This window comes from Plectropomus leopardus, chromosome 17 (assembly GCF_026936395.1).
Source record: "Plectropomus leopardus strain MGB_pleo_1.0 chromosome 17, ASM2693639v1, whole genome shotgun sequence".
Lineage (NCBI taxonomy): Eukaryota > Metazoa > Chordata > Actinopteri > Perciformes > Serranidae > Plectropomus > Plectropomus leopardus.
The window spans coordinates 336,249-345,803 of NC_142192.1; the positions used below are offsets into that span (position 1 = coordinate 336,249).

At 39.6% G+C, this 9,555-nt stretch overlaps 1 pseudogene across 1 annotated transcript; it reads right to left on the reverse strand.

The window, feature by feature from the left end:
• Positions 1-4,534: 4,534 nt before the first annotated feature.
• LOC148186557 (uncharacterized) lies at positions 4,535-7,634 on the reverse strand (annotated as a pseudogene). The gene is made up of 4 exons (XR_015779447.1): positions 6,730-7,634; positions 6,309-6,459; positions 6,053-6,145; positions 4,535-5,470 (listed from the first exon to the last, which is right to left on the reverse strand). The product of XR_015779447.1 is annotated as an uncharacterized LOC148186557 (transcript).
• Between the last annotated feature and the right edge of the window lie 1,921 nt (positions 7,635-9,555).

The following is a 9,555-nucleotide window of genomic DNA, read 5'->3' on the forward strand; positions in this document are numbered from 1 at the left end:
GGGGCTTTTTCAATTTTCGGTCCTGACTATTAAACATGCTCTGACGTTTGGAGCATCAACAGCAAGGTGTGAGAATTCTTTCTCTACTTTAAAAAGTGTTCTCACAGACAATAGACTCAGCATGCTGCACCAACGAAAAGCACATTTAGTGCAGCTGGCCTTTGAAAGAGACTTAACTAAAAGATTTGCTACTGAATGGAAGAAAGCAGTAATGAAGAGGTTCAACTCTGGGAGACGCCGACTGCAGCTCCACTAAGTGGTGAGTAGAGAAGATATTTAGTTAAAGGGGGTGTGATATTGTGATTGGTGTTGGTTGTACAACTGATTTTCATGTGCATATGAAGTGAAATTTGTGCTTGTCCCGGTAATAATAGACCACACAGATTAAGTACAGTATGTATGCATATATGTATGTGCAGATCTGTGGGAAAATCAACACTGCCCCCCCATGATCATCACATGCCCCCCTTATAATATGGTTCTTGAGCCGGGGCTGATGAGAGGTTCGGTTGGGACTGTAAGGCTGGGCTGAAACATTTAATTTGGGGTAAGTCTTGCTTGAATGTATTTGGTAATCATATTCTTCATAGGAGGGCTGATATTCATCTTTAATAGGATATGGTTTACCCTCCATTTGATGATTAAATGATCTTGGTCTGCTAATGGAGTTAGCATATGATGGCCATCTAGTGTCTGTTATTTGGACCTGCTGTGGTGGATAGATAGCATCATCACAGACTTGTGGGAGAGAGATGACAGGTGTGGCTAGCCAACTTTTGTCTGGGTAAGATTCTTTTTGAGATTTAACAAACTCACTTGTGCATTCCATTTTTTCCTCTTTTGAGACGGCATCCAGCACTTTAAAGTCTCCTATTGTTTCAGTAGCCTCCAAGGCTTCAGCTTCTGCGATGGCTGCGTCGGCTTCACGCTTGAAGGTAAGTGCTTCCATTTCAGCATCAAATTTAGCTGTAACTAGCTGTAGTTCTGCTTCCTTAGTAGCCTTTTCTATCTTCAGTCAAGCTCCGTGGTTAGCATAAGCTGCTCTTACTTTGGCAGCCTCCGCTTTAGCACGGGCACGTGCCGTGGCTGTGGCTGTTGAGCATGATGACCGTGAGCTTCTCATGCTTGAAGATGAAGAAGTACATGGCTGATGTCTGCCTTTTTACTGTGCTGTTCTCGCTAAAGCGTATGAGTACTTCAGCTCAACAGCGAGCTAAACTCCACTCCAAAAATGAGTGTAAACATTACAAAGTTTATGAACAAATAGTAACAACACAGTGACACTGCCTTTGGTGCTGTGGCTGCACTGATACTGTATCCCCGGCTCGCCCTGATCGTGGTCGTGGCCATGTGTGTTGTTAGGTTTCTGTTTATTTGCTTGTCTGTAGGCTTTTCATGAAAACACATTCGCTCCGCCTGCGTAGTTCCTACTTGATGCATGTCTACAAATTCAAAAAAGCCAAAAAAACAAAAAAGCCTTCTGGTTTTATTAATAATAATGTTTGGGGCCACATATTGTATATTTTGAACAAGCCGAGGGCCATTTAAAAAGGTCAGAGAACCACAATTGGCTCCAAGACTGGATTTTGGACATGCCTGACATAATAGATCCACTGCTATCAACTAAGTGAGACCAAACTGACCAAATTCCTTTCTCCATCCAGTTCTTGTTATACAACCATTAGTTTTTGACTGCAATATATATATTATTCCATATTGGTGTATTATGTGGAGTAAGTTTTTTGACATTTTTTAGACGACGTGGATGCTAACATGTCAGACCACGACTACAACTTAACTGCTCTCCACGAGGCTTGTGAAGACAGTGACATCGAAGACATTGTGGTGGATGAGAGTTCTTCCGAATAAAGTAAGATTAACCCGACTCATACACCAAATAAAAGCCCAAACCCCAAGAGAATGAAGGGGAAAGACAACAGTAAGGATAAAAGAAATATCAGCGCTGCTATTCTCCATGCTGTTCAGGCTCTGACTGGGAAAGTGGATGAACAGACTGAACTGTTAAAAAGATTTGACAAACGCATCAAAGCTAATACTATGGCCACAAGAGAAAACAAACAAGAAATTCTTCTGCTCCAAAAAAAGATTGATGAGCTCCAAAGAGAAAACAGCACGCTTAAAAACACAATGGAGGAACAGGCTCAATACAAAAGGAGATGGAACTTGAGGCTGACTGGTCTACCAGAAAAGAATGGAGAAAACACAAGAGAAATCGTCATCAGGATACTCAAAAGACTTGTACCTCTATCTGTGGACCAGTTGCGAGACACCATGGACACAGTCCACTGCCTGGGTAAACATAACACCCCGGCTGCCTCTAACAACACTTTAACTGCCATAAATATTATTTATGTTAATTCATATGTTGTTTGCATATATTATTTTATTTCTTCCTTTTAATGCATAATGACTAATTTTGACGGGAAGTATATGAGAGGAACATTTTTTATTTCTGTGTTGATTGGGGACACTTTAAGTGGTAACAACCAGGAAGTTTATGTTGTACGCAGACATGTGTTGTCTCCCCCAAGACAATGAATGGCAGGAGAGGTTGTTCCTCCTTCTTTTGAAGAACTTTTAAGACAATGCCCATTCCTTCCGTTTTTGCTTCTCATTCCCTTATGGTGAATTGCAGCCAGCAAGGTATGTGTTTAATGTTTGTATTTGTCGCGCTTTTCATTCATGTTTAATTGCTCATTTATGTTTAATCGCTCTTTATGCTAATTAACAGCGTGTGTGTACTAAGTATTTTTGTATGTGCAATTATATGTATTTCATGTAGTTCGACGGTGGATTTGATGAAGAATGATCGAAGCTGCGATTAAATCCATCAGTGACTGACAACCCTGGTTCCGTGTATTTCCTGAGGGAGTGATAAACACGTCGAGGGCAATCATAATCCAGTTCGGGATGAGAACCGTCTGGCCACTGGTTCAGGAGGCCAGGAAGAGCGCGTTCCTGAAGGAAGGCTGTGCTCTGATTGACAACCATCATGTGGATCCTAATTGAACAACTTATATTGTTACACTGGTCCTTAACAGGTACCGTGACTTGGTCGACAGTTCTATGACTGTTCAGATACCTCAAGGGTTGTTGCAATAAATGTTTATATTAAATTTTGATAGAGACATATCAGCTACTCATTCCTGCGCATCATTTTCTTTGCGCACACTTGTTATCTAGTGAATGTTATCTTTTTTTCTTTAAATACAAGGGGATTAAAGAACAATGTAAAATGTAATGCAACATTTCTTTTTTGTAAGGAGGAAAAGAGCAATATTATTTTTTTGCAAGAGACTCATTCAGTGGAGGCGGACACTAATTTCTGGAAACAACAATGGGGAGACTGTGTTTTCTTCAGTCATGGGACTTCACACTCAGCTGGAGTAATGATCCTTTTCAACAGGTTTTCTGGAAATGTAATTAACCACACAAGTGACATCAATGGACATCGGCTAATGATGGTGATTGAGTTTAATGATGTTAACTTTATGTTGATTTGTGTATATGGCTATAACAGAAGAGCACAGAACAAACAACTTTAGCCTGCCTTGAGCAAGATGCTGGACGAATGGAAAATGACTTATACTACTGCGAAAGTCATAGTTGGAGGGGACTTAATTTGGTCCCTGACCTCTGGATGGATCGTCTTCCTCCAAGAGGGCAAAGTCACCATTATGAGGAAATCGTAAGTGAATTAATCACTAAAGGAAATTTAATTGATTGTTGGAGAATGAGAAAGTCTAATACCAAACAATTCACATGGTATAATTCGGCTAACACACTCTCAACCCGAATTAGTTGACTTTACTTGCAAATCGCGTGGAAACCCGTTGCCCTATACCACTTTAGTTTTTACACAAGCTGAAGCTAAATATGCTGAGTTTTAGAAACATGAAATGTTAACTTTTTACACAAGCTGAAACTAAATATGCTGAGTTTTACTTACATGGAACGTTAACTTTTAACACAAGTTGAAACTAAATATGTTGAGTTGTATTAACATAGAACCTGAAGTTTAGTACTTATACTTGTTAGTAGTGTGTACTCAAAATTATTAAATATAATTAGCTATTATTACTTGTTATTGCTACTTTTTATTTATTACAATTACTGTTTTTTCCTCTAATTTAATTACCTTTTCTTTTTTTGTTAATATTGTAGAAAACATTGTTTCAATTAAATTGGATGGAAACAAGTAAACACCTTTAAATGCTACAATTCTACAATTCTACAATTTCATTTAGCAGACGCTTTTATCCAAAGCGACGTACAACACAAGTAAGAATTTAGACTTAAGGAATTTTATTTTTATTTATTTATTTATTTTTATTTTTATTTTTTTGAAACCAAAGTAATAACCAGTAGTGATCTCATTCAACAATCTCAGTATCACTACTTATGATGACAATCATACAACATCACACAACTTTGTCATGCTCCAATGCATTTTATTTTGAAGTAAAATGGCAAAACACAGCCAATCTTATTATAACAAACTTATCATCAGGTCAACATCAACACATCCAACCTAAAATGATTAATCTGAAAAAGGTAATTTCAAATCATTGAAACAATTATGTGTGTGGTTGTTGAATGTGTCTGTGTTGTTTGTGTGGGTGTTGGTGTTGTCAGTGTTGGTTGTGTGTGGGGGTGTTGAATGCATCACAAATTTACCAGAAAAAACATGGATGTGCCCTGAGATTATAGTGGTAAATCCATTAAAAAAACAAAATTCACAAGAAACCTCTGCTCAAATGTACAAGAAATTACAAACAAACAGGATCTGCTTCATCTGCCTATATGAAGGGAGGCCAGCACATGAACCAACAGAGACTATCATATCAGAACAATAACCAACTCCATCTACAAAGATGATGCAACAACAACTGAAACAATGTCTCATGTCTCTCTGCTACAACTCCTCTCAATTTTAATTTTCACACAAGTCATATCCTTCAGCCCGCTTCCTACAGCATTTAAGTGTGTGTAGGTGTGTATGTGTCAGTGTTTTTTGTGTGTGGGTGTTGTGTGGGACTGTGTTGTGTGTGGGTGTTGAATGTGTCTGTTGTTTGTGTGTGTGTCTGCATTTTACGTGTGCCTGTTTGTGGGCCTGTTTCACAGAAAATAAAAAAGGTTTACCCCACGGGTCAGAAAGTGTTTTTATTGGTGTGGCAAAAAAAAAGCAGTCAACAGCTTATTACAGTAGAGCTGACATCTCTTTACATTGCAAGCTGATTTTTCAAAGTCTGTAGCTTTGGTTGTAGGTCAGTGTGGCCTAACCCGTTGCTTTTGGCAGATCTTGAATGTTTCCCATCACGACTTCTCCCTCAATGATGATTTTCAATGAGGCTGGACTGAGATGCTGGGAAGATGTGAGCACAGCACCTTCACGCTCAGTGAGAAGTATCCCGATGTCAAGGTCACGGAAAGAATCATCATCAGATTCCTTAATAAAGAATAACAGAAGAGCACAATCATTACATTAGACTTCTCATTTGAAAAAAACTTTAATCAATATATTGTAAGTGTCATGGTCTGCAGTCTGTTTAGTGTTTTGTTTTCTCCCTCATGTTTCATGTCTTGTCTTCCTGTTTTATTTTGGTATCACTCACCTCTGTCTCTGTTCCAGGTTCCTGTCTGCCCTGCCCCCTCCTTGTCGGTGTGCACCTGATCCCTGATTGTGTTTCCCACACCTGTTTCTCATCACGCCCCATTAGTCCCGCATATATTCCCCCTTTGCGTCTTGTCTCGTCGCCAATTCATTGATCCTCCTCGTCCACGTTACAGCTTTGGTACGCAGCCTTGTCAGTAGGTCTTTTTGTGTTTGAACCTCGCTTGTTTTTTGACCTTGCTTTTTGCCTCTTACTCTGGACTTCTCTGCTGGGAATAAACTTTGTTTCGCTGCTCTTACCTGGTCTGAGTTTTGCATTTGGGTCCTACCTTCCTGAGCCACAGTTCATGACAGTAAGAGTGTCATGGTGAAAAATAAATAATGGTGAAAATTATAAGAAAGCAAGAGCTTACTTACAAAGTCTGCTTTGAAGAAGTGTGTGGGGTTGTCCCCCAGGATGATTGGAAGCTCTCTGAGCACCTGTGTCCAGATCGCAGTTGGCTCTGTACTCTTTTGGGAATTAAACAGAATAACAAGTTAGATAGCTAAAATGAAAAACAAGTAAGAAAGCTAATGATCTATAAGAAACTAAATTACACAACTAATAGAGTGGCACTATGATGTTTTTACAAAACCTGTAAAGAACAATGCCAAGCACATAATGTGTGTGGACCTTGGTCTGTTGTGAAATCTGTGTCAACAGCTGTCCAACATTCCCTCTCTTGGAACGAAATATCTCAAGGAGACGAGGACTGTGCTGATCGATGCTCTCAGAATTCCTGCTTGAGGTTCTTGTCCACAATCCTGCTGAACTCCATGAACACCTGAAAAATACAGAGAACTAAAAAACAAACAACCTAAGAACCTAGATCAACTGAGCTATACAAGGCAAGCCATCTGCAAAGTAGAGCTGAGAAACACCCATGAATATCCTTTTTGTATGATTTGAAATGTTGATGTTTAAGTGTGTAAACAGCATGCCCCAAATTAAAAAATATCAGTGTTTTCCTTAAAGCGGACAAGAGAAATATACATCTAGACACATTATATAATAGAAAGATAGTCATTAGCTAGCTTCTCTTTCATGAACATACCTGATCTTCAGTGAAAAGGGCAGGCCAGCGTTTCACCATCGTGCTTATGGCGGGTTCCAACTCCACTACCTCTTTTCTTCTCAGAGCAAACGTCAGATCCATTTTCTGTTTCACAAGAGGTCCATTTGGTGTTCTTTTCTGCATTTCATCAACCAAGTCTTTGCAGGCCCCCTCCAGGGCAGCCTGATCAAATCCATCCGGAAAGTTGGGCAAGTAGTTGATTTCACCTTTTTGATGCGTTTGTTAGCTGGTTGGCCTTCTGCTGAATGCCTTCCCCGCTTACCAGCATTTACTGCAACATCAAGGCATCCTGATTGCCTACGCTTTGAAAGGGTGTTTGCTTATCAGTGCTGCTGCAACACTTTCGAACTGGGCAGCAGTTGGGTATGCTGTGTTGCTATGCATGCTCTCTGCCAAATAATTCTGGCCACTGTTCCTTACGCTCCTGAGATGAGTGTGAGAGTATCTCTGTATCTGCTGTACTCGTGTCACTGAAGACAGGTGGGACAGGTACCAGCTCAAGGACAGGCAAGACTTTAACTGTTGGTTTTTCTGGAAGTTCTTCAGTATCTGTCAGATTACATAGTTCATTATTGAATTCAGGGTCTTGGTATTGGAGACTGAAGATGTATTGAAGTCCCAGTGCCTCTTTAAGCTTGATTATCAAATCTTAGACTGTAGAGGGCCTTGTACTTAGGATGGCTTTTCTTATATCTGCCTCTGTTAGAATGACCCTCAAGGTCATCTTCTGGTTTGCAGTCATCTTGGGAATAGAAACAATAATTAGATTAGAAATGTTCATATCGAAAAGGTCATTCAATTGCTGAGCCATTGCTATGTGCATCACAAAAATAGTTGATTAATAAGTTGGTTGCTTAAGTTCAGTGCACTTTTTTTCCTCCAGAAGAAACATTACTGTAAAGACAAGTTAAATGATGTAAGTTTTTATGTAGAGGTGAAATGTACCATTAGAAATAGTTTTACACATCTATGGAATAAAAGAGCTGCAACAATGAATAGATTACATGTACCAGTTCGTTGTGTTCATGTACTGAACACCAACAATGAACCAAGCTATAAAAAAAAACCATGGAAATTCTCAAAAATCACACTTAACACAATTGGAGTTGAATGTGTCTGTGTTTGTGTGGCAGTTAAATGCATCTGTGTTTGTGTGGGAGTTGCATGTGTCTGTGTTGTTTGTGTGGGAGTTGAATGTGTCTGTGTTTGTGTGGGAGTTAAATGCATCTGTGTTTGTGTGGGAGTTGCATGTGTCTGTGTTTGTGTGGGTGTTGCATGTGTCTATGTTGTTTGTGTGGGTGTTGCATGTGTCTGTGTTTGTGTGGGAGTTGCATGTGTCTGTGTTTGTGTGGGTGTTGCATGTGTCTATGTTGTTTGTGTGGGTGTTGCATGTGTCTGTGTTTGTGTGGGAGTTGGATGTGTCTGTGTTGTTTGGGTGGGTGTTGCATGTGTCTGTGTTTGTGTGGGAGATGGATGTGTCTGTGTTGTTTGTGTGTGTGGGCGTTCTATGTGAGATTTACAAGAGAAAAATGTGATGTCCCCTGAGATTAAAGTGGTAAATCCATTTAAAAAAAAGTCTAATTCACAAGAAACCCCCTTCTCAAGTGTACAAGAAAAACATTTACAAAAAAGTCCCACATTTAGGAAAAAAGAAAAAAAAACTTCTCAGAGTGTATCATTATAAATTTCAACATGAGCTCTAAAATAAGCTACAAAATCTTCCATTACCATCTAGACTGATAGCAGAAATCACACTGTGGCTTCTTAACACAGAATATGACGCCTGAGGGTCACTACTAAATTTTCACCATATCTGTATGCTGAGAGAGGGAAAACATCATTCAGCTCTTTCAGCTGCACCACACACAGAGAGGGGTTACTGCTATCACAGATGAGTTCGAAAGATCTCAAATGTTCGTGGTACCAAGCAGTCATCTCATTGCAAACACACAGGATCTCGGTGTTGAGTGCCACTATCTGTTTGATCTGCCTAAATGAAGGGAGGCCAGAGCATGAACCAACAGAGACTATCATGTCAGAACAATATCTAACTCTATCCACATAGACTGATGATGCAACAAGAACTGATGTAAGCTGAGGAACTCTCTGGCAGAAAACCTGTTGGACATTCTCAGGATAAGATGTGATTGATGCTGTAGTGACCTTGTCCATTTCAACTGAAGGCTTGAGAAATGAACTTGTGTCCAAATAGTAAGCCTTAATTTTCTGATGCTTAACAGCCAATGTAAGAGGTACATTTTTGAAGTTGTGTGCATTACGAATCACCCGTTTGAAGAATTTGTGTGACGCCCGCAATACAGCCATGTGTTACCACGGCAACACCGGAAGACGGGGTAATGTTGTCACATGATTTCTGATTGTTTCCTTTATTATGTTTACATAAAGTTTGATGAGGATTCCTACAGTTGATTCATGGTTCTACGGTCATATTGTTGAACTGTTTAAGTTAACATTATTGTGAAAGGTTACTTTCTGTACTTCCAAGTGACGGGTCGTCTGCAGGGAGTTGTGAGTGAGGCGAGGGAGAGAGAAAGAGACGAGAAAGGACAGTCTACTACTGGCTAAGCAGGCATACACGGTAATTGGTCTGAATGATAAAATTTGTGTACCTTTGTGTAAGAAAATAATTTGAGAATGATATACCTGAAATGTGTTTTATTTTTGTTACAGTTTTCACAGTGTTCTGTAACTTTGTGAAGAATAAAATGGTTGTGGATATCAGTAAAAGGCGTGATTTGTGCTACCAGGATAGATACACAAATGTTTTGATCATCTCGGGGTAAT